This window comes from Chelonia mydas, chromosome 6 (assembly GCF_015237465.2).
Source record: "Chelonia mydas isolate rCheMyd1 chromosome 6, rCheMyd1.pri.v2, whole genome shotgun sequence".
Taxonomy (NCBI): Eukaryota; Metazoa; Chordata; order Testudines; family Cheloniidae; genus Chelonia; species Chelonia mydas.
The window spans coordinates 67,837,943-67,863,273 of record NC_051246.2 but is presented as its reverse complement, the minus strand read 5'-3'; the positions used below and the strand labels follow the sequence as shown (position 1 = coordinate 67,863,273).

At 39.9% G+C, this 25,331-nt stretch overlaps 1 protein-coding gene across 26 annotated transcripts in view; it reads right to left on the bottom strand.

Moving 5' to 3' along the window:
- Positions 1–25,331, bottom strand: part of SIPA1L1 (signal induced proliferation associated 1 like 1) — a 376,811-nt gene that overhangs the window by 133,109 nt on the left and 218,371 nt on the right. For 3 of the 26 annotated variants that reach the window (XM_043548050.1, XM_043548049.1, XM_043548054.1), the window contains exon 6: positions 16,995–17,086. The exons of the other annotated variants lie outside the window; for them this stretch is intronic. The gene's annotated coding sequence lies outside the window, so the exon portion shown is untranslated. The remainder of the gene's footprint in view (positions 1–16,994; positions 17,087–25,331) is intronic. 26 annotated transcript variants of the gene reach the window in all.

Sequence of the window (25,331 nt, the reverse complement as noted above, 5' to 3'; positions counted from 1 at the left end):
TCTTGGGTGAATATCATCTGGTCCTGCTGACTTATTACTGTTTAATTTATTAATTTGTTCCAAAACCTCCTCTAATGACACCTCATCTGGGACAGTTAATCCGATGTGTCACCTAAAAGAATTGCTCAGTTATGGGGATATTCCCCACATCCTCTGCAGTGAAAACCTATGCAAATAATTAATTTAATTTGTCTGCAATGGCCTTGTCTTCCTTGAGAGCTCCTTTAGCACTTCAACTGTCCAGTGGCTCCACTGACTGTTTGGCAGGTTTCCTGCTTCTAATGTACTTTAAAAAAAATTGCTGTTAGTTTGTGTGTCCTTAGCTAGTTGCTCTTCAAATTCTTTTCTAGCATGCCTTATTATATTTTTACACTTGACTTGCCAGAGTTTATGCTTCTGTTTTCCTCACTAGGATCTGACTTCCAATTTTTAAAGGATGCCCTTTTGTCTCTAACTGCCTTTTACTCTGCTGTTTAGCCATGGTGGCATTTTTTCGGTCGTCTTACTGCCTTTTTTTTTTTTTTTTTAATTTGGGGTATACATTTAGTTTGAGTCTCCATTATTGTATTTTAAAATACTTTTCAATCAGTTTGCAAGCATTTCACCCTTGTGACTGTTTAACATGCTTCCTCATTTTTGTGTAATTCCCATTTTTTAAGTTAAACGCTACTGAAGTGGGTTTCTTTGATTTTTCTTTGCTGCTCCCCCAACAGCGAGAACTACTCTGTTATTTCTATATATTTGTATCCTGGTATTACCATGTCCCATTGATTGTCATCATTCCATCAAGTTTCTGTGGTGTCTTTTCTATCAATATCTTAATTTAATGCCCGGCTCTCAACTTTACTGATCTTAGTATTTAGACTTCTAGCATTTGTATATATGCACTTGTACATTTTTTGTCAATATTCAGTTGCTTGCTCTTCCATACCTGTTGGCTTTACCCTAGCCCTTAGTTTAAAAAAACTTTTACAATCTTTTTAATTTTACATGCCAGCAGTTTGGGAATCCCATCCTTCCTGAGTAGGGTCCTCCTTTCCCAAAAGATTCTCCAATTCCTAATAAACCTAAAACCCTAAAGCCCAGCATTTCAGAGAACACTAACATGGAGGTCCTAGACTATAATCTTTTACCTACCAGCCTAAATCTGGATCTGCAGTACCTCTATCCTACCTTTCCCTATGACTTTGGTACCCAGAGGTACCACGACTACTGGTTCCTCCGCAGCACTGCACATAAGTTTATCTAGATGTCTTGTGAGAGCTACCCCCTTTGCACCCGGCCGGCAATTTACCGTGCAGTTCTCCCAATAATCACAACCCCAATTCTCTATATTTCTAATGATCAAATTCCCCATTATTATTACCTGGCTCTTTCTAGTAACTGAGGGTCCCTCCCCAGAGGAGTATCCTCAGTGTGAGAGGATACCATGACATCATCTGGAAGGAGGATCCCCACTGTGGGATTGGTTCCCTCCGTTTCATCTTGATGTTCTCCTTCCCAGCCTCTGTGCTTTCATCCTCCTGAAAGCATAGAGGCTGTCAGTCTGGGGATGGTACTACTCAATTATGCTCGTGTAAATCTTGTTCATGTACCTCTGTCTCCTTTTGCTCCTTCAGGTCTGCCACTCTGGCCTCCAGAGCCCATACTGTCTCTTTGAAGGCCATGAGCTGATTGCACAGTATGCACACACATGCCACCTGCCCACAAGTCAGGTAATCATACATGCTGCATTCAGTGCAATAGACTGGATAGCCTCCACTTTGCAGCTGGAATTCTGCCTGCACTATTTTTACTCTTGCTGCCTTTTTTTTTTTTTAAAGGGGATTATTGGTCTAAGCTTAGAGTATGTTTGTTGGGTATATCTGCCTCTCACACTCCCTGTCTAAATTTCCTCACAGAACACCTCTGTATGTTGCTCTAGTTCTTTAGCACCTCTGGTTGCCTTTTTAAACACCTGTTCTCCCTGACTGAGGCCTGCGCCCTTGTCAAGGGATCATAAAGGGGCTGGGATCAAAGGATAGTGGGGGCCTGGGGGAGGGAGAGAGAGAGAGAGAAGCAGGCTAGGTAATAACCTCTCAGCCTAACCTAGCAGGCTACTTGCTCAGCACACAGATCCCAAAGCAGACTATACTATAATCTTCAAGCAAGCAAGCACAGAACAGACAGAAGAACTCACCCCCAATAATCACATGATCTTTCCCCCAACTGAGCAACTCCCTCACAAGAACATATAATGCTATGTACTCTGAAAAAATCATGCCCTATATGTCTCAAATTGGGCCCCCAAAATGAGAGAGCAAGGAGCAATTGGACAATCTATTCTTCGGAGGTAATGCAGATGAGGAACTGTTACGGGGCTGAAGGGTCAAAAAGAGGAGTTTAAACAAATATAATTTAAATAGCAACAAGTCACCAATAATCAGATGGCATTCATACAACAATTCTGAAGAAAAACAAGAAATAAGTAGCTAACACAAAATATGTAATCCATCAATAAAATCAGCTAGGACTGGAGGGTAGGGCACATTGTACTTATCTTTAAACAAAGATGATAGGGGATCATGGGAATTATAGAGCAGTGAGCCTTACTCCCATCACAATGTAAATTACCTTAAACTATAATTAAAGACAGAATTATAAATATATAGATGAACATAATATGATAGAGACAAATTAGCATGGCATGGAAAGTCATGTCTTTCCACTCCATTAGAATTTATTGAGGAAAGCACAAAACAATGAATAAAAGAGAATCTGTATGCAATATGTAGTTGGATTTACAAAGAGCTTTATATAAAAGCACTCACTAAAGACTATTAAAGAAAATATGTAGTCACATGATAAACAGTAAAATATCACATATTGGAAACAAGTGAAGAGATAGAAAAAAGTAGGAACAAATGATCAGTTTTAAACAGAACAAAGGTTAACAGTGAAGTATCCCAAGATCTGGCCAAGCTGCTTTCCTGCAGCTCCCAGATAATTTTTAACTTTATTATTTTAGATCTACTCCCAATTCAAAATGTTCAATCATGACCAAAGTAGTATCCCTGCCTTCTCCCTCCCCAAAAGAGAATTAGAGTGATACTGGCAGGACAATCGGCTCATTAAGGAGTAACTTCAAAAGCTACAAGTGGCAAATCTCAAAGGGTTTGCAACACAACCCTATTCTTGTAAAATCTAGTAAAAGGTGGATTAGCCACTAGGGCCTGAAGTTGAATCAATCATTCTTCAAACTGAAATGAGTCAGTAGAAAAATGACCTTCCATGCAAGGAGATTAAATTCACAGGAACTGAGTGAGCTTTCCCAAGATTTATCAGGGCTACATTCATATCTCATGACAGAGGGAGCGTTTCAATCGGAGATTTCAAAAGCGTGAAATGCACATGAATCTAATGAATGGCAGCTGGACAAACACTGATCTGACTTTACACTAGTCATGATAGGCGAAAACAGCTGTCTAATATACCAGCATGCAATCAGTCTAAGTTGGACTCAAACAGACGAAGAAGGTAGTTAAGATTTTTGCAGAGCAAGTAAAAGAGTCCACTTGTTCCTGACCACATCACACCCAAACTTTTTCCATTTAGAGTTGCAGATCCTTCCAAGATGCCAGAAAGACACGCACCAGCGGCTTGGAGAAAACAGGCCTGCAGATCTCTACAGAAGTCAAGATTTCAGCATGGCTACTGGGCTGGAATGGAGTGGGGTGCCGCAGGCTAAAGATATCATCTGAGGCAAAAGTCTTGGCCCAATGCAGTTGGCTTTGGCCACCTACAACAGAGCTGAGTACCATATCTGTCTGTGCCAGTATGCAACTATTGATCTGATTTCTTCGAAGCTTTGCCAGGACTTTTGCTACAAGTTGGAGAAAGTGTCTTTTGCTAATGTGATCTCCTTTTGTGCCATGTCCAGAAGACTGACAGCTTCTTGTTCAACTCAGTGGCAAAAAGATCCACCTCCAGTGTCCTTCATCGAGGAAGATCTGGTTTGCCAGAAGGCACTCATTAGGATCCATCATAGATCAATTCAGCTTGTCTGCAACTGTGTTCTCCTTCCTTGCATAGTACATAGTGACAAGAAATATTCTGCCAATCCAACACTTGTAGATTTTCCCAATACAAGAGGACCTACTGCCTCCCTTTTTTTTTTTTTTTTATTATGTAAAAGAGCATAGCCTAGTTACAAGTCTGCCTCATCACTAGAACATTTTATGGGCAACTGCTGTTCTTAGAATTACCAAGTTCACTGGGTACAAACTCTTTCTGTAGACAAGCTTCAGAGCGGTAGCCGTGTTAGTCTGTATCAGCAAAAACAACGAGGAGTCCTTGTGGCATCTTAGAGACTAACAAATTATTTGGGCATAAGCTTTCGTGGGCTAGAACTCACTTCATCAGATACATAGAGCGGAAAATACAGCAGCAGGTATAAATACATGAAAAGATGGGAGTTGCCTTACCAAGTGTGAAGTCAGTCTAACGAGACAATTCAATTAATAGCAGGTTACCAAGGGAAGAAAAATAACTTTTGTAGCGTTAATGAGAGTGGACCATTTCAAACAGTTGACAAGAAGGTGTGAGTAACAGTAGGGGAAAATTAGTATGGGGGAAATTAGGTTTAGGTTTTGTAATGACCCAACCACTCCCAGTCTTTATTCAGGCCTAATCTGATGCTGTCCAGTTTGCAAATTAATTCCAGTTCTGCAGTTTCACGTTGGAGTCTGTTTTTGAAGTTTTTTTTGTTGAAGAATTACTACTTTTAGGTCTGTTATTGAGTGACCAGGGAGACTGAAGTGTTCTCCTACTGGTTTTTGAATGGTATAATTCCTGATGTCAGATTTGTGTCCATTTATTCTTTTGTGTAGAGACTGTCCGGGTTGGCAAATGTACATGGCAGAGGGGCATTGCTGGCCCATGATGGCATATATCACATTGGTAGATGTGCAGGTGAAGGAGCCCCTGATGGTGTGGCTGATGTGGTTAGGTCCTGTGATGGTGTCCCTTGAATAAATATGTGGACAGAGTTGGCACCGGGGTCTGTTGCAAGGTTTGGTTCCTGGGTTGGTGGTTTTGTTGTGTGGTGTGTAGTTGCTGGTGAGTATTTGCTTCAGGTTGCGGCGCTGTCTGGAAGCAAGGACTGGTCTGTCTCCCAAGGTCTGTGAGAGTGAGGGATCGTCCTTTAGGATAGGTTGTAGATCCTTGATGATGTGCCGGAGAGGTTTTAGTTGGGGGCTGTAGGTGATGGCTAGTGGTGTTCTGTTACTTTCTTTGTTGGGCCTGTCTTGTAGTAGGTGACTTCTGGGTACCCTTCTGGCTCTGTCAATCTGTTTCTTCACTTCACCAGGTGGGTATCGTAGTTTTAAGAACACTTGATAGAGATTCTGTAGGTGTTTGTCTCTGTCTGAGGGATCGGAGAAAATGCGGTTGTATTTTAGAGCTTGGCTGTAGACAATGGATCGTGTGATGTGGTCTGGATGAAAGCTGGAGGCATGTAGGTAAGTATAGCGGCCAGTAGGTTTCCGGTATAGGGTGGTGTTTATGTGACCATCGCTTATTAGCAGTGTAGTGTCTAGGAAGTGGACCTCTTGTGTGGACTGGTCCAGGCTGAGGTTGATGGTGGGGTGGAAATTGTTGAAATCCTGGTGGAATTCCTCAAGGGTCTCCTTCCCTTCCAAGCTCTCGTCCCCTAATGCCCCTACTCTACTTGCGCTACATTGATGACATCATCATCTGGACCCATTGGAAGGAGGCCCTGAGGATTCCACCAGGATTTCAAAAATTTCCACCCCACCATCAACCTCAGCCTGGACCAGTCCACACAAGAGGTCCACTTCCTATACACTACACTGCTAATAAGCAATGGTCACATAAACACCATCCTATACCATTCAACTATTTGCCAGTTAAATTACTATAAATACCAAATAATATCTAATTACCGAAAGGAAATTTGTCAGAGGAAAAATTTCAATTTAATCCTGGTTTCAGAAATGTAGAACTTTTATCCATATTTTATTTCTTCATTTTTTAGGGTACTCTTTTTCTCATACAGAAGGTCTAAAAATATTTATGCAGCTACATATTATACTCATACTCCTTTTCTTTCTAGTGCAAATTTCATCAGGGCAAACTGAAAGGCACATTTTTGGGGGAGAGTATTCCGGGGAGGAAATGCTGTCTGAAGAATGTTTAGTATTTTATTTGTACAGTTTATCTGTTGTAAGCTTTTCAGGGCAGAGACAGTCTTTTTGTTCTATGTCTGTACAGCACCTGGCACTATCGTGTCCAGATCCAGGACTAGGGTCCTGTTGCCTGGGTAACACAAATAATAAATACTTTGGTTTTTGTAATTCTTTGAGAGATTGTTGCTGGGATTTTGTTGTTGTTCACGTTAATTGCATTTTTAACCAATTGTCAGAAGTACTTAAAATGTAACATGGGTACCCTTGTGCTTTTACAAACCTAAATTAAAACAACATATATAAATATATGCTGATCTACAGAGTGTGCCACTAAGCTGTGCGAAGCAAGTGTGCTTCTCTGAATGATTCATATCTTAAAAATCATATCCTATATTACTTGATTAAAATGTTACCAATCTTTATATACTGGAGTATTTTTTGTCATACACCAGTAAAAAGGGTTCAATTCCTAGCTACTGAAGCCCCTGTCTTCATGGCCCATCCTGACCAATATTTGTGCTCTGTTTAGCTTAGCTAAGCCAGTGATCATGACTAAGGCTGCATGTCTGTCATGGAGGTCACGGAAGTCATGGATTCCGTGACTTTCCTTAACCTTCATGACTTCTGCAGCGGCCGGTTCCCAGCCAACAGGAACTGTGGAGCTCACACTTGTGGCAGAAGCAGCATGCAGAGCTCCCTGGCTGCCCCTCCCCTTAGGAGCTCATGATGGTTGGAGCTGGGTAGGGAGTCTGCCAGCCCCGCCAACCCTCCCCTCCTGCAAGCACCAGAGGGGGTCCCGGGCCACACGCCGCCATCCACCGACCCCCCCCCACCCCAGTATGGGTCCCAGCCCGCCGCCCACCAACCTGCCCAGCAACAGCAGGAGTTCCGGGCTGCGCTCCACTGCCTGCTGACTCCCTCCTACCCCAGCACCAGCAAGTATCCCAGGCCGCGTACCACCGCCTGCCAACTCCCCACCCAGCATCACCGGGGTCCAGGGCCACCTCCCAGAGCACCCGTGGCCCTCTGACCCAAGTTACCAGATTGGGGCTTTAAATAGTATCAGACTGGACAGTCACATGCTAAATTTGATGCTAGATTTGAATCTAAACTATTTTAGATTTTTTTATACATCAGAATATAAACTAAAGCTAAAAATGGGGGCAATATTACTATTTGATTAGACTGAGAAAATTAAACAACAGTTTAGAGAGTTACCTTTGGATTATATGCCTGGATACAAATTTTAGAAGTTTATTGTACATTTTGGTAAATTATATACAGGCCATATAATCCAAAAGCAGTCAATTAAACATTAAGTTAATATAAACAAATCAAAGAAATTCACAAAAACACTTCTGAGTTTCTGAAAGACATGGGGAAAAAATATTTTCATAAAGTGAGAAAGTTCAGACCAGAGTCATCAACTGCCCAACAGTCACATGGTCTTCAATTACACTATATTAGTGAAGACCTCTAGAAGAGTTTTAAAACAAATCTAACAGACACAGCATAATTTCAAATGGTAGTACCAATCAGCAATTTAAACAAGACAAGAAAACTGATTGAAACTCTGGGAGGTAAGAATTTTTTGTTCAATCATCATCTGCTTGTTCACGCTGGACAGGCAGGGTACAAACGGAGGAGGTTTTGCATTTGCATCAAGAATGTATGCACTTGTTCTGAGGTCCAGAACAAGGTGGGAGGCAGAGCAGTTGAGAGTCTTTGGGTAAAGGTAAAAGGAGTAAAAAATAAGGGGTCATGGTAGGGGATCTACTCTATCCCACCAAATCAGGAAGAGGAGGTGAATGAAGCATTTCTAGGACAAACAACAGAAATATCAAAAACATAAGACCTGATAGTAATGGAGGACTTTATCCAGACATCTGCTGGAAAAATAATTTGGCAAAACACAAAATTTCCAATAAGCGCTTGGAATGTATTGGGGACAACTTTTTGTTCTAGAAAGTGGAGGAAGTAACCAGGGAGACAGCCATTTTAGACTTGATTCTGACCAACAGGGAGAAAAACTGGTACTGAATCTGCAGGCAGAAGGCAATTTGGGTGAAAGCGATCATGAAATGATAAAAAAAAATTGATTCTAAAGAAGGAAAATAGAGCATCAGAATAAGGACAATTCACTTAAAAAAAAAAAGCAGACTTCAACCAACTCAGCATTAGTAGGCAAGATCCCAGGCAAAGAATATCTAAGGAAAAAAGAGCTCAGGTGCGCTGGGAGTTTCTCAAGGAAACAATATTATATGTGCAATTGAAAACTATCCTGATGAGAAGGAAAGATAGGAAGAACAGTAAGAGGTGAATATGGCTCCATCAGGAGCATTTTAATGACTGTGGCAAGATGGCCGATTTTAGTCTAGTGGGTCCTGTGCTTTTCTTGGCAGGGAGCTAAGATGCCACCCTTTCCCCTGCTCTTGGGTGCCGAGGGCCCCGCTACTAGCCTGGGAAGGTGGTAGAGGAGGGAAGCAGGGGAGGGATCTAGGTTTGCTCCTTGCTCTGAGTCCCAGCCCCTCTCAACTCCTGTGGGTTTCTTACCGTCGTCCCCCTTAAGTGGGGTTACCCTCGGTCCTTAGATGCTGGGGGGAAGGAAGTCTCCCTGTCCTGCTGGGCAGGGTCTCCCTTACTCCAATTCTCAGGTCTTCCAAATCTCTCAACACACCTCCAGGCTCCAGTCCTTTCTCCTTCTCCCCTGTCTGCCTGACGCAGGGGGTTTTATTAGGTTCCTAACAGGCCCTTAATTGAGTGAAGGTGCTCCAATTAACCTGCAGCCACCTTCCCTAGTATATAGTGAGCCATGCCTTAATTAGCCTTCAGCTTATATATTTCCCCTCTAGCACTCTCCCACTGTTCCCTGGCCCTCCTGTATCACATGACCTAAAATTCAAAAAGGAATCCTACAAAAGGTGGAAACATGGACAAACTGCTACAGAGGAGTACAAAAGAATAGCTCAAGCATGTAGGAACAAAATCAGAAAGGCTAAGGCACAAAATGAGTTACACCTAGCGAGAGACATAAAAGGCAGTAAGAATAACTTCTTTAAATACATTAGGAGCAAGAGAAAGATGAAAGGAAGTACTTAGCAGGGAAGGAGAGCTAACAACTGATGACATCAAGAAACTGACGTGTTTAATGCCCTTTTTGCTTCAAAAAAAAAAGGAGTACTTGTGGCACCTTAGAGACTAACCAGTTTATTTGAGCATGAGCTTTCGTGAGCTACAGCTCACATCCGATGTGAGCTGTAGCTCACGAAAGCTCATGCTCAAATAAACTGGTTAGTCTCTAAGGTGCCACAAGTACTCCTTTTCTTTTTACGAATACAGACTAACACGGCTGTTACTCTGAAACCTGTCTTTTTGCTTCAGTCTTCGCTAAAAAGGTTATTGGTGACCAGAGGCTCAACATAATTAATATTAACAACAAAGGGGAAGGAGTGCAAGCCAAAATAGGGAAAGAACAGGTTAAAGAATATTTAGATAAGTTAGATGTATTCAAGTCAGCAGGGCCTAATGAAATTCATCCTAGGGTATTTAACAAACTAGCTGAAGTGATCTTGGAACTGTTAGCAATTATCTTTGAGAACTCCTGGAGGACATGTGAGGTCCCAGAAGACTGGAGAAGGGAAAACATTGTATCTATCTTTAAAAAAGGAGAATAAAGGGTACCCACAGAATTACGAATCAGTCAGCCTAACTTCAATACCAGGAAATACACTAGAACAAATTATTGAACAATCAAATTTTAAGCACCTGGAAAATAATAGGATAAGGAATAACCACCAAGGATTCATCAAGAATAAATCATGCCAATCAACCTAATCTCTACCTTTAATGGGGCAGTGGCCTAGTGGATGGGGAGAAGCAGTAGATGTGATGTATCTTGATTTCCGATACTGTCCCACATGATATTCTCATAAGCAATGTAGTCTAGATGAAACTGATAGGCCTACAACGCCATAATCAAAGAGTACTTATCAACAATTTGTTGTCAAATGCAGGGGACATATCCAGTGGGGTCCCGCAGCGGTCAGTCCTAGGTCTAGTACTATTCAGTATACTCATTAATGACTTGGATAATGGAGAGGTAAGTATGCTTATAAAAATCTACAGATGACACCAAACTGGAAGGGGTTACAAGGACTTTGGAGGACAGGATTAGAATTCAAAACAACCTAAACAAATAGGAGAATTGGTCTGAATTCAACAAGATGAAATTCAACGACGACAAGTGTGAACTACTTCACTTAGGAAGGAAAAAAAAATCAAAAGCACAACTACAAAATAGGGAATAACTTGATAGGTAGTAGTACTGGTGAAAAGGATCTGGAGGTTATAATCAGTCATAAATCAAATACAAGTCCATTATGTGATAAAGTTTCAAACAAGGCTAATATCATCCCAGTGTTTAACAACAGGAGTGTGGTATGTAAGACATAGGAGGTAGTCATCCCGCTTCACTCAGTACGGATGAGGCCTTTCCCCTGTGTTCAATTCTGGACACCCCACTTTGAGAAAGATGTGGACAAACAGGAAAGAGTCCAGAGAAGAGCAACAAAATGAAATCAGTTTTAAAATGAAATCAGTCTGACCAACTAGTTATTTAGTAAAAAGAAAAGGAGTACTTGTGGCACCTTAGAGACTAACCAATTTATTTGAGCATAAGCTTTCGTGAGCTACAGCTCACTTCATCGGATGCATACTGTGGAAAGTGTAGAAGATCTTTTTATACACACAAAGCATGAAAAAATACCTCCCCCCCCACCCCACTCTCCTGCTGGTAATAGCTTATCTAAAGCGATCACTCTCCTTACAATGTGTATGATAATCAAGTTGGGCCATTTCCAGCACAAATCCCGGTTTTCTCCCCCCCCCCCCCCACACTCTCCTGTTGTGTGTGTGTGGGGGGGGGGGAGAGAAAACCTGGGTTTGTGCTGGAAATGGTCCAACTTGATTATCATACACATTGTAAGGAGAGTGATCGCTTTAGATAAGCTATTACCAGCAGGAGAGTGGAGGGGGGGGGAGGTATTTTTTCATGCTTTGTGTGTATAAAAAGATCTTCTACACTTTCCACAGTATGCATCCGATGAAGTGAGCTGTAGCTCACGCTCAAATAATTTGGTTAGTCTCTAAGGTGCCACAAGTACTCCTTTTCTTTTTGCGAATACAGACTAACACGGCTGTTACTCTGAAACCTGTAGTTATTTAATCACTGAAGCAAGCGTAGTACACCCAGATTTTTTAATCCCAACTTTATTACAATATAAACAGGTTGTTCTTTTTAGATAACACGTGCCCAGCACATTTGTTTTGGTTTCTCTTCACACCTGGTCAAAATGTGTTTGCTGAATGTAAGTTTATATAACATAAGGTTACTGCAGGTCTCCTCTTCAGCTAGAAACTCATTCATTTTCATTAACTGTACTAGGATTTCACATTACTGTGAATAATTCCATCACTCATACATACAAGTCCCAATAATACTGAATGATTAATTTTTCAAACGTTTTAAAGACTGGGTTTGGGGCCATGAAGAAAATAAAAGTTCATTATTCTTATCTAAGTTATACCGGTCCAATGCAGTATTTTTAGCTTCTGTAGTCAAGTGCTTCAACATTTTATTTTAACCAATGTATTTTCTGGATAGAATGCTACATAATATACTTTGTTCAACTAGCATTTTTAAAATCTGGTAGAAAAATTCAAAACACCAGTCACTGCCACCGTATCACCTCACCTCCAATAAATATTTCTATTTTTCTTTATTTGTCCTCTTCTGTGTAGAAAACTGACAAATTGATTTCCATGACTTTTGCAAATCAATAAAGCAAAAGAATTTCAAACATAACAAATTGGTAACAATGCAGTGGTAATGAACAAGGACTGGAAGAACAGTTTCTTCGACAGAAGAAAGCATGACCTACAACTGTGGGGATGCACACTTTCCAGCCTCTGTAGGTGGGTGCAATGTGCTCAGCCACCGTCTCCTTGCATTCCTCCATTCACCCCTCAAATGCCTTCTATTTCAGGGACATCCTGCAAATCCATTCAACCACCCTTTCCCTCATACCAGGAGCTCTTTGCATCACCCATGTGTTCAGCCCGGCATACCACTGTGCCCTATTTACCTCACCCACCATGACAGAAGCTCTGTGTGGTCCCCCATTCCAGGGTTCTGTGCGACCCCCATTCTTCCATCTTCCCCTTCTGGTCCCTACTTCCATGTCCACTCACCCAGATCCCCCTTCATTCCCTTGTGGGTCCCTGCTTTGCCATCCTCTCCCCCCTCCTCCCGATCACCAAGGCCACTGCCCCCTCACTCCACACCAGGTCCCTGCTTCACCTACTCACTCTGAGCCATACACACACACACCCCGAAGGTCCCCGCTTCCCTCTGATAAGCTCTCCCTATAAGGTTCTCTCATTTCAGTTACAGTCCAGATCAGACAATGTTCTCATACAGCAAATTAAGTTTCCGCCCCAATGTGTAGTCAGCGGTACGGGGTAGCAGAGAGATTGAGAGAGATTGCTCTACCTACAGTACCTAGCAATCTAGGGCCCTAATTTTCCTGTGAATTGGGTTTTTCTAGTGTTCCAATCTGCAGCAAACTGATGTTCCAAATTTACATTACAGACCAACAGGAATGCCATCCAGTTGAGTATTAGGCCTCTCTTGGCAAAGCCAATAAAGGATACTCAAAATATGTATTTAAAAAAAATATTTTCCCTGACACAGAGTTTCAAATTTCCAAATATCCCATGCTACATTCTAAGTACATTTCAAAATAGGTTTAGCTTTCAGCATATTTATTTACTTCCTTGGTGGTTTTAAAATACAACGTACAGTCCTTGCGAAAACAAAATTCCCATTAACTTCAGTGGGAGTTATGCACACAATTGCTACAAAATCAGGCATTCTGTTACTACTAGTTTCTATTAATATTTCAATATTTTTGCCAGTGGACTACTAACTTTATGGAAAAATCTTTGTGTTTTGATCACTATTGAAAACAAAACATTCAGACAAGAGAAAACTGACCAATAGTGGCCTTTGGATAGCAGACTGTGCTGAAACTGTGACTTCTAATTTGTAATACACTATAAAAGCAGACAGTTCCCACAGCTATGCTCTCTAGTGATTTTCAAATATAGTACTGACCTATGCTCTGGCTATAGACTTTTACATTACCAACAGAATTACTTCTGTTTGGATGAAGGTAGTGAAACACCTCTGATCCTGTATGCCTCAGTCAAAAATCTCTTTAGCCGCCTGTGAAAGAATTGCTTTAGTCTATCTAAACCACTCCCTTTATTGATATCACACACAGTCTAGGTGAGTTACAAAAATTCTTTGTCCTTAAAAGGAGCATATTTCATACATACATAAACAGAATCTTAAGAATGCTTCTCCGCATGGAGTTTCCAGACCTAGGTAGACACAGAAATAACAAGGGAAGCCTAAAACAAACCTTTGTAAGTAATTCTAGAATTATTTTAAGAATGGTCCCTTTCTGAAACTAACTACAAAATGCCTAATTCTCCAGAAACTATGCAATGGTTATATTTTTAAAACTGTAAAAAAAGGTGAACTTAAAGTGAATTTAAACTGAAGAACTACACTGAGTTTTAATTATGCGATTCTAAAGGCAGCTGTTATGAAATCTATTAAGCTGCGGTTGAGGTAATGAGTAGAGCACAAAATCTTAACACTGCTGATCTCAAAAAGGAATAAATAACTGCTCAAAAAACCCCACACAACTTTGGTCAACAGAAGACAGCATACAAATTATACTAGCAAAAATAAAGATCCACAGATCATCTGGCCCAGTTCTAGTCTGTATTTTCATGCCTTCAATAATGGAGTGGAGAGTATGCTTGTAAAATTCACAGATGACATCAAGCTGGGAGGGGTTTCAAGTACTTTGGAGGACAGGATTAGAATTCAAAACAACCGAGACAAATAGAATTAGGATGAATTCAACAAAATGAAATTAAATAAAGACAAATGCAAAGTACTCCACTTTGGAAGGAAATATCAAATGCACAGCTAGCAAAATGGGATATAACTGGCCAGGTGGCAATATTCCTGAAAAGGATCTGGGGGTTACTGTCAATCACAAATTGAATATGGGTCAACAATGTGATGCAGTTGTGAAAAAGGCTTTTATTCTGGGGTGTAATAACAGGAGTGTCATATGTAAGACATGGGAGGTAACTGTCCTGCTCTACTCTGCACTGGTGAGGCCTCAGCTGGAGTAAGGCATCCAATTTTGGGTGCCACATTTTAGAAAAATGTGGACAAATTGCAAAGAATCTGAAAGAGAGCAACAAAACTGATCAAAGGTTGAGAAACCTGACCTATGAAGACAGGTTAAAAAACTGGACATGTTTAGTCTTGAGAAGAGAAGACTGAAGGAGGCCTGATAACTCTCTTCAAACATGTTAAGCGCTGTTACAAAGGAGATGGGGATCAATTTTTCTCTGCGTGCAATGAAAGTAGGACAGGAAGTAATGGGCTTAATATGCAGAAAGGGAGATTTAGGGGACAAGACTTGACCTCATGAGGTCCCTTCCACCCCTATATTTATATTATTCTATTCCAGAAGTAAGCTACACAAAATAACAGGAGTGTACTGATAATAGCCTCTTCTTTAGCATGCTGTGTGTTCAAGCTACACACACTGAAAATCAATCCTCACATTAGCTCTGTGAGACAGGTACGCTTGGTTTTTGGGTCAAGAGATCACCATAAATGGCTGAACGTGCAGCAGCAGAGAATGGAAACCGAGTAATTATAGCCAGATCTAGACTTGCATACAAAGATTTTGTTTTGATGATAGTACAGGACAGAAACGAGAACTAACACTCAAAGATTAAAGGATATTTACCCAGCTGCACCTCAAAAAATTCGTGCACTACACCCCCTTTGAGAATAATTTAAAGGAAGTCATTTGAGTGTTCTTTAAAACAGAGTGCCAAGGGGAAAAAAATTTTAAGGACAGGACTGCCATTATTTTACTTTTGAGGCCTTTAAAAAGAAGTATTAGGAGTCCTGAACAGAGAGTTTAATTTGAGGGGAAACAAAAAGCTATTGTCCTTATTAAAATGAAGTAGTTTAAACATACTCTTTGCTTTATACTTTACATCTGTTCTCAATTAAAAATCCAGCTGCATGAAATAATATTTCTTCTTTTAAAATTAAATTAATTGTACACATAGCACAGAAAACTTTTTAAAAATACAACTGATTCAGAAAGTCACTAAGTATTTTTAAATGATGTCTGTGGCCACACAAAGACTCCCCAAGAACCAACAAAAATGAAAGCTCTATAATGGCAAAGCTTTTTTTTAAAGACATGGATTTTTATTTAAATGTTCTTTTTAATTCCATTCAGACCCAAGAACAAGGGGTCATTTTGTACACCAAAAAAGGAAAACCATCTTCACTTAAAGTTTGGCACACATACTGTGTATATCTAAATTCATGAGGCTTCATAAATCTAGCCCAAAAAGCGTTTAGGCTTCCAATTCTTAAGTAACGTAAACAAGCATAATAGTACAGCTCCCTGTGGATAATTCAGCTATTTTTGAGAAAATCTTAAATACAAGAAAAGCTTTTTGACTTTTGATAACCATGTTTATTAAGGATTCATTTTCCAAAACATCAACTTTATCAATTAAAAAAAAAAAATCCAAAAGCCACATTGTGAAACAAGGTAACAACTCCTAACTAGCTGTTTTTCTCATTAGGTTTATTGTAGATGCCTCCAACACATTTTGAGTTAAAAGCTAAACAAGATTTGATGGCTCAATGGGTTAAAATTTTAAAGATCATGCAAACAGAGTTTATCTGTGGCTAATAGTTTAGCACAGTCTCATATCAATAGCTGAGATTTGCTATTAATGCTTATCAGATGCTATGAAAAGATTTTAAAGTACAGATTCTCTTGAGTTTTTGAATCTTGAGAATCTGGTGACAAAGATTAATGAATTAAACTATTAACAACATAACCATAAAATACAAAAGTTACGAGGAGATCTTGAAACTTTCAGCCTCAAACACAACAAACAGATTGATAGAACAGTTAACAGAACAGGTAAAAACCACAGTCCTTGGTACAGAGCACATGCATTAATACAAAAGGCCTAGTGCTTTGAGGCGTTTTAAAGTGTTCCGAGTATACTCTTTCTGCATGTAAGAATTTACTTTAACAGGAGAATCAGATGGTTTACAGTGGTACAACATGAAGAGACCAAATACTCCAATGCAAACTCATCTGCAGATAATGAATTATTACTTTACAGCACCTGCAAGTATGTTAGGTCTCATGAAAGGTCAACAAAACAATGGGGGAGAGAATTAAGAGAACATAAGGCTACAGTACTAAAATGATCTCAGCATAGATCTGTGCACTGGATGGCCACAACATTTGCAATTTAAAAAAGCAAATATACATATAAAATAAATATCTTATTAAGTAACAATGTGGTTGATTTACATTAGAAGTGGGCATTAAGGATGGATTTTAAGAGGAGTAGTCAACTGGTGAATGAGTAAGAGCCCTGTTCAACAAGAAGCACAAAAGATTCTCTCATTAGAAAGATTTTTTTGTATGGATTCCTCCACATCAATCATGAAACAGATGCTGTTCTTTAATTTGTTTACATAGACAAATCAAATCATATATATATACACATACATACACACATACATATCAAATATGTATCACATAGACAAATCAAATCATATATATATATATATACACACACACACACACACAAAACGATACTTACATAATGCAACACAAATTCTGCACTCCCAATTATGCAAAAACCCAGCGTTTTGAAGCTACACGCTGAGGAGTGGAACTTTGTCTGCTGATCACCTGTTAAATGAGACCAAGATCAAAGGTTCATGATATATGAGGAAATACTGAACTGTCCATGGTTGTTCTGGCTTTGAGCTAAGGCTGTTGTGAACTTGTAACCATAAAAAACAACAACCCTCCTCTGTGCGGCTTGAAGGACTGACTCCTATCAGTATCCTTGCTGGAGCTGAGGGGTGATATCTGATAAGCTTATTAGCATATCTCTAGGTTCCTTTATTGTTTTTAATATGTTTTCTCTGTAATGCTTTTACCTTGAAAATAAGTGTGTTTGCTTTTAAAGAGCTGTGTGGAAACTCAACTGTTGACAATTATGTTGTACATAGCCTTCAAAGAGAAAGCAAAGCACAGATGCTGGGCCTGCTTATGCAGCCTGGCTTGCTGGGGATATCATAATGTAAGCAGGGAACTGAGCAGCCTGAAAAAATCCCAGTCAGAAGAGGGAGAGACACTAGTCTCTCCCCAAGAAAGGTGATGGCTGAGAAGCTGAGAGGGACCATGAATGGGGAATACAGGTGCAGCTGCCCTGAACTTGACAGACAGCTCTACAAGTTAGTCCCTAGCACATTTCAGTATGTCAACTTGAGTTTAAGAAAGAAAAAAGGTCTAAAGTAGTTTACAAAACAAATGTAACTTTTGTCATCTGTGGTTTTCTCTATGATTACTGTCTAACCTATTAACTATAGTCAGTAAAGGAAATTATCTACATCTGCTGCTGGTTTGCATGCATGCATAACATTTCATAAAATAAAAACAGATTCTAAATTATTTAGATTCTAATGTTAAACCTCTACAAGCAAATTACCTAAAGTACAGTACATGTGTGGGTGTATTCCTGTTTCAGTGCATCAACAGCTTAATCAACCTTCCACATTATATCTGATTACAGTTCATTATACAAAATCATACTTACCCTTTTTGAAAAAGATAGGAATCATATTTTGAACACACTGGTCTGATTTCCCCCCGTGTCCCTAATCATTTAGGGCTAGACCCATAAAGGAATTTAGGAGTATAACTGCCACTTTAAATCCAACATTTATATCCCCCAAACCCTTTCTTAGCTGCTGCCTAACCATATATGCAATAATAATAAAATAAAAATTAAATATACACCAGACCCTCGCTAGAATGCGGGATTTGGGATCCATGCGCGGTACCGTGTTAACCGCGTTAAAATGAATTGCAATTAAAGTAATTAAATTTGGGATCCATGGCCATGACCATGTTATATGCGAATTTGCAATATATAGACATGCGTTCTAGCGAGGGTCCGGTGTACTATAAAAATAAAAAAGTTTGAACAGCCAACCTTAGTTTTAAGTGCCTCTGGCACCTCTGAGATGTAAATTTTATTATGATGATTATGAGAAATGCTTTAGTAATAAAAATAATAAATAGTTTTGCTAAAACTAAAAATATTGGTAACCCTTTAAGAGTTAGTCTGGTAACCCACTAGGAATCACTATACGTTGCATCTTTCTTTAAAGTTAATAAAAATTAGATTAAAAGATTTGCTTTGGAATAGTCCAAAGAAGCTTTTCTTTGGTCAAGGATCTGTCACTTAAGGTTCCGCAGCAGCAATTTAAAACAATGAAATTACCACTGCTTTGGTTTCTGAAAACCCTGGGTAACAGCCCCCTCCAATAAGTCCTGAAACTAGGATATACAAAATGGAGGTCACTATGCACTCAAGGGAGTTGACTGAACCCAACACAAGAAGCTGCAGCATCCTAAGTGCGACCGACATCTGGACCAGTCATGTAGAAAGGACTCTCCCTCGTCCCAGGATTAAGAAGATAAGAAAATGTGGTGAGATTTAATTTCAAAGATTGTATTTTCCCTTCTATTCTTTAATATAAATAACTGTAGGTTATCTTGATGAGTCTATGCTCTCTAGGTAAAACTCAAGTAACCATCTTTTAGATTTTAATTCCTTTATAAATTTAAGGAAATTGGCTTAAGAGAGATTGAAAATAATTTTTTTAAGCAATTGCAGTTAATATTCGAAACCTGTCCTTTTGGACCAACCTAGTCAACAGAGAAGTTACCACACTCTTAAAAATTCCTTAAAGAGAAGTGCAGCTTTGGAAATGTGATAAATGTGTCAGATATCAAAGAACTGAGAATTGCTGATCGTAAGTAAATATAAGAAATCTTGATCATTTACATTAGTTTTGATATAATTACTGAGCCTCAATTCTAAACTCTGATCATTGCTTGCAAGACTATACTGGCCGTGTCTGTGTTTGACTGGTGAACTGCTCATTATATATTAATGTGGTTTTGGGTGAATTAATAAATTGTTAGTTGGTTAAGAAGAAGCAAGCGTTCCAGTTTGAGAGATACTTTTCAAGTTAAAAAAGTTGACCTGAAAAGAACCTAGCGTTAAACTAGTAAGGCAATGCTCCCTGGACTTAATTAAAAAGGGGTTATCCTCTTGAATTCTATTATACTTTGGCAAACCTGGGTTAGAATATCAAGGTTGGAAGGGACCTCAGGAGGTCATCTAGTCCAACCCCCTGCTCAAAGCAGGACCAATCCCCAATTTTTGCCCCAGATCCCTAAATGGGGCCCCCCCAAGGATTGAACTCTCAACCCTGGGTTTAGCGGGCCAAAGCTCAAACCACTAGTTAGATTTCAGCTTTAAAATCTAATGTGCATCCACGCAAATTCATAAATTGACCCCCGTTTCATGCTTACTGCTGTGGATCATACTCAGAGAAAGGTGCCTCCTGATAGGCATTTCCTACTGGCAAGCTTAGATGCCTCCCCACTCCGAATGCTGGCTTCTATAAACCCATTCTTAGGCACTAAATTTCCCCATCTATTGTACAGGTAGCCTGGGAATTTAACAATGGTCCTTCCAAAAAAAAACCAGGATTTTATTTTTTAAATACTACTACTACTACTACTACTACAGCTAATTACTACAAAAACAAACTAAACTACTTTCCAAGGTGGAGGAAAGCTCAACATGGACAGCTGCTAAGGCTCTGTCTCAGGCTGAGGCAGTCAAGAAGAACCCAAGGGTGGTTCACCTGTGCAGTGCTATATAACTATGGTGCAGTGCACAAGACTAAGTAGGATTGATGAGCAGGCCAACGGAAATTGCTATGTGAAATCTCCAATCAAAGGTGCAGGGGATGCAAGCGCACCTCGAGTGGAGCACCCAGAGGGACACTACTTGAAGAAGAATATTGCTTACCTGTCGCACGCATGTTGTGAAAATTAAGTAGTTCGTGTATGCAAAGCATTAGATAAGTGCTAAAGTTCACCACAAGACCAAAAACTTCCTGCTGCAGAACCAGCAGTGCAAAGTTTATTGTACAGCTCTCTTTTTCAAAGCTATTTCAAAATATGCTGGCAACTACAGTCCTGAACAGAGATTAGCATATGATGGGAGTCACATATAACTCAACTTTTTGCACAAGCATAAGTGTGAAGATGAGCAAAGCATCTGTGAATGTGTGTGAAAATTCTGCTTGTATGGACTTACACATTTTTTAAAAATTCTGTATTATAACAGCATTGCCATTACTTTAGTAAGCCACAGCATGCCAACTTCTTGTCCTTGAGTCAGCCCAAGAGCGTGAAAATGTTTTGCATGATGGGGAGTGATGCCATTGAGAAGACAGTAACTCTGAAATCTTAAAATTCCACATCATATAGAAAGACCTTTAAACAAAACAAAAAAAACCCCCAAACCCCAAAACAGAAACTTCATGTTTAATCAAATTTATCCTGGAGAGCAGCAAATCCCCTTTAGGACAGATATAATATTAAAATTCCCAAGACTGTACACACATCCCAGTACAAGTAGCTGGTTTCCACTTCTGCAGCAGGAGTGGTATACACTGTATCAGTAAATTTTGCTAAGGCCAGGTCTACACTATAATCTTACATTGGTCAAACTATGTTGCTCAGGGGTGTGAAAAAACTACTCCCCTAAGCAACACAGCTATACCGACCTAGCCCCCGGTATAAATAGCGCTATGTCCATGGAAGGGCTTCTTCAGTCATCATAGCTACTGCCTCTTGTGGAGGTGGATTAAGAACACCAATGAGAGCAGCTCTCCAATCGGCATGGTAGCGTCTTCACTGAAGCTTTACAGTAGCACAGCTGAACCGTTGCAGATGCGCCACTGCAGTGTTTTAAGTGTAGTTGTGCCCTAACTCTCCTCTAATCTTCAAATCAGTGCTGAACAAGTGGTGTGATTGTAAGAGACAGAAGTGCTAAGCCACGTCTAAACTACTCTGAACTACTAGATGGGCTGGAAAGAAGGGGAGAGAAGGGATTATGTCCCAATTCCAGTAAACCAAGGAATCCACTTGGGGGCGGGGGAGATACCATCTTTTAAGCTTTGTTTGATGAAGACAGGGACTCATGAAATCAAAGAGATGCTTCAACAGATTGTCTAGATTTTCTTCAAATCACTGTTTTCATTTAAAATAAAAGATAAATTAACTGTGCTGAAAAACTGAAGAACCATTCTAACCTCCAACTGAGAGGTGTGAAATTTCTGATACCTCCTAAATAATGAACTCGGGAAGTTAAAAAACGAGCATAGCGTTGAATTGAAATTTTTCTTCCCTAATCCCTATGAATAGAAAATCCTTGAACTACTGAAGTCTATCAACCTCCGCAATGGAGTATCGATTTTCAGAAACAGACATTTGAATCCTCCTTTTAATTCCCTTTCATGTATATCATAAGCTGTCCGTTCTTTCTAGAGCACTGCTTATCCCAACCTTAAAATAGTAAAATTTGGTTGACAGCATCTTTGAAATTTGCAGTACTTCTGTCTTCTTTTACAACTGGAAAAATACTGAGAGATTAGTCTCCCTCTACTCCAGTCCTAGCTAGAACTCAGACATGCAACATGGCACAAAATTGGAAAAAAAAAAAAAAAAAAAAGGATTTAAAGTTAGTTACATTAAAATTTTGAAATTCTCAAAAGTGGTTTAACCCGAGAAATGAGGAAAAGGTTTTCAGAAATATGGGTGGGAGGGATGGAGATTTGGAGCTTATTTTTTCCTGAACTTTGACACCCACGCCTACTTAATATGGTGAGATAAGGGCAACTTTCTGAAAGGATCAGCATCTTTACTGACAAGAAGTCAGATCAATATTAAACAAATTCTAAAACTCAGATGTTTCATTTTTTTCTTCCATGTGTACTGTAAAGTTCTGATTTGATAAAGAAGGCAACTAAAGCACACTATCTCTTCAGAATGTAGTGAATGGTAGTGGTCAATAATGTAATATAAGCCAACATCTCACATACAAGATTCTAATTTTTACCTAAAATATCTTTTAAGACTAATGTGGAATTGTTTTAAAATCAGATCAAAGTTATAGTAAGTGATCCAATATGATCACTAGTGAGACAGTGCAGAAAAAGAATAAAAAGAATAGTATAGAACACAGTATACATCCAGTCTGCCAGGAAGAAGGCAATGCCTTTTTTTGAGAGAGAGAGAGAGACACAGACAGACAGACACCGATTATCTTAAAAGGAATAGATGCACCATACAATGATATCCCACAGGAAAAGCAGCGCTGAATCATATAGGCGTTACCAGAATTGAAAGAGGAGGACCGCATTAAGTTTAAACTTAACTAAGCAGGTTCTTCAAAAGCAAAGTAACTTTAACTTCATTATTTCTCTAGTGATGTCTACTGAGTCTCCTGAAGTCAGTATCTTCTATGAATTGATAAGGCTTAAAGAAAGGAGTAAAATTACTTGATCAGAGCAAAAGATCCTGCATCTATCAGTCAATGTTTAGTCTGCTAGAAAACAGAAACAAATGCGGCAGATAAGCATAGACAGATACAGGAGAATGAAACCTTTTTGTAATTATAAATGGACTGTGTTTTCAACGATGTCTACACTACAAAATTAAGTCAACTTAATGTAAGTTGACATCCAGCCACTGCAGTAATAAAGTCAGTCGTGCCTGTCCACACCACACTCATGGTGTCGGTGGAAGTGCGTCCTCACTAGCACTGCTTACACTGATGCACAGAGCAGTGCACTGTGGGTAGCTATCCCACAATGCAACTAACTGCAAGGGTTTCAGGAGGGGCTTGCAACGCCTCATGGGACCAAAACATTGTCGCAGATGGGAATCAGAACATAGCTTCGACCTTCCATGATGCAGTTTCCTCCCTACCATGATATCAATGGCAAACAAATCCGTATTGCCTCGTGCCTTTTTTCGAAAGCCTGGCTTAGCCGTCTGTATGCCATAGCGCACGAAGCACAGACCCCATTCAGTTGTGCAGCCTTGTTATGAGCATTACCAATCATCTCACGCCTTATCCTGCAGTATTTCCAGAGATGAGACAAGAGCTGCTGCGCAGAACATTGCAATGTCATTCAAGCAGCCCTGCAGCAAGCCATAGAATGAAACAATTCCCGGTTGCTGCTGGCAGCCATGCACCCACTGAACATGGTGGAGCACCATTTCAAGTCCCGGGAAACAAGCATTGTCTGGTGGGATCGCATCATTATGTGAGATGATGAGCAGTGGGTGCAGAACTTTCAAATGAGGAATGCCACTTTCCAGAAACTTTGTGCAGAGGTTTCCCCAGCGCTGAAGTGCAGCGACACTAAAATGAGACTGGCTCTGACAGTGGAAAAATGAGTGGAGATAGCTCTGTGGAAGCTTGCAATGCCAGACTGCTACTGAACAGTGGGGAAATCAATTCAGCGGTGGTAAATCCACTGTGGGAGCTGTTGTGATCCAAGTGTGTGGGGCCATTAATCAACTTCTGCTAAGAAAGGTAGTGACTTTGGGCAATGTGCAGGACATGGCAGATGTTTTTGCCATGATCGGGTTCCCTAACTGCGGTGGGGCGATAGATGGCATGCATATCCCTATCTTGGCACCAGACCACCTTCCAAAGAGCATATAAACTGAAAGGGGCCATTTCATTGACATCAATGTGGAATGGTCAGGAAAGGTGCATGATGTGGATATCTTTAGGAACTCCGGTCTGTTCAGAAAGCTGCAATCAGGGACTTTCTTTCCAGATCGTAAAATAACCATAGATGATGATGAAATGCCAATAGTGATCCTGGGAGACCCAGCCTACCCCTTGCTCCCATGGCTCATGAAGCCGTATACTGGCCCCTTGACAGCAATAAGGAGCGGTTCAACAATAGGCTGAGCAAGTGCCGAATGGTGGTGGAATGTGTTTTTGGATGTTTAAAGGGTTGCTGGAGCAGTTTGCTTACTGGGGCTTTGTCTACGCTAGCATTTTTGTGGGCTCACTTAATTTTTAAGTGCTCACTTAATATTATTTTTGATTACAAATATTTGCACTGTAAAAATGATAAAAGAAATAGTATTTTTCAATTCACCTCATCCAAGTACTGTAGTGCAATCTTTTTCTCGTGAAAGTGAATTTTGGAAGTTGCCAACTGCAATACATTCTGTATTGTTTGCAGTGCAAAGTACCCATGAACTCTGAGCTTTCCTTTAATATGCAGAAAAGGAGTTGACATGCATTAACAGTAATATGTCATCAAGTAAAAGGGGCACATGGTAACAGTGCTTTCAGTACACTTCACAGACAAGACTTCTTGTAGCAATCAGATCCTTATCTAAGCTCAATCACTTAGCACAAATAAAATAATTTATCTAGAAGGAATGAGAGTGGACATATTTCCACCTAAACACCTCTTGAGAAAAACAGGCAGTAAACAAAAGCTCTGAGGTGCATACTAACTCCACATTTATTCTTATAGCATTCCATAATCTGTTCCACAGTTCAACAGTGAAGAGACATAAGTACCTATAAAAAAGATTCAGCCCAAAATTTTCCAAACTTTGTACCTAAAATCAGGCTCCTAAATAAAACCAGTCTCGTTTTCAGAGATGCTGAGCACTTCTGACAAACAAGCCACATTATCCTAGGTCTACTTTACACACAGATTTTGTAGTGTGACTTTTTTCACTGAAACAGTTATACTGGTGAAACCCCTAGTGTGGATGCAGTTATACTAATATAACAGTGTTTATACTGGTATAGTTTATTCCCCTTCCCATGAGGAAATAAACTACACTAGTATAACTACACCCATTCTACAGGGGGTTATACAATGGTACAACTTTTGTGTTTAGAGAAGTCCATAGGAGCCTAACTTTAGGAAAGCTGGATTGAAAATCTTGGGCTTAAGTTTTATTCATAACACCAATCACAAGACTGAAAATAAATACTAAGTGGAAATGAATA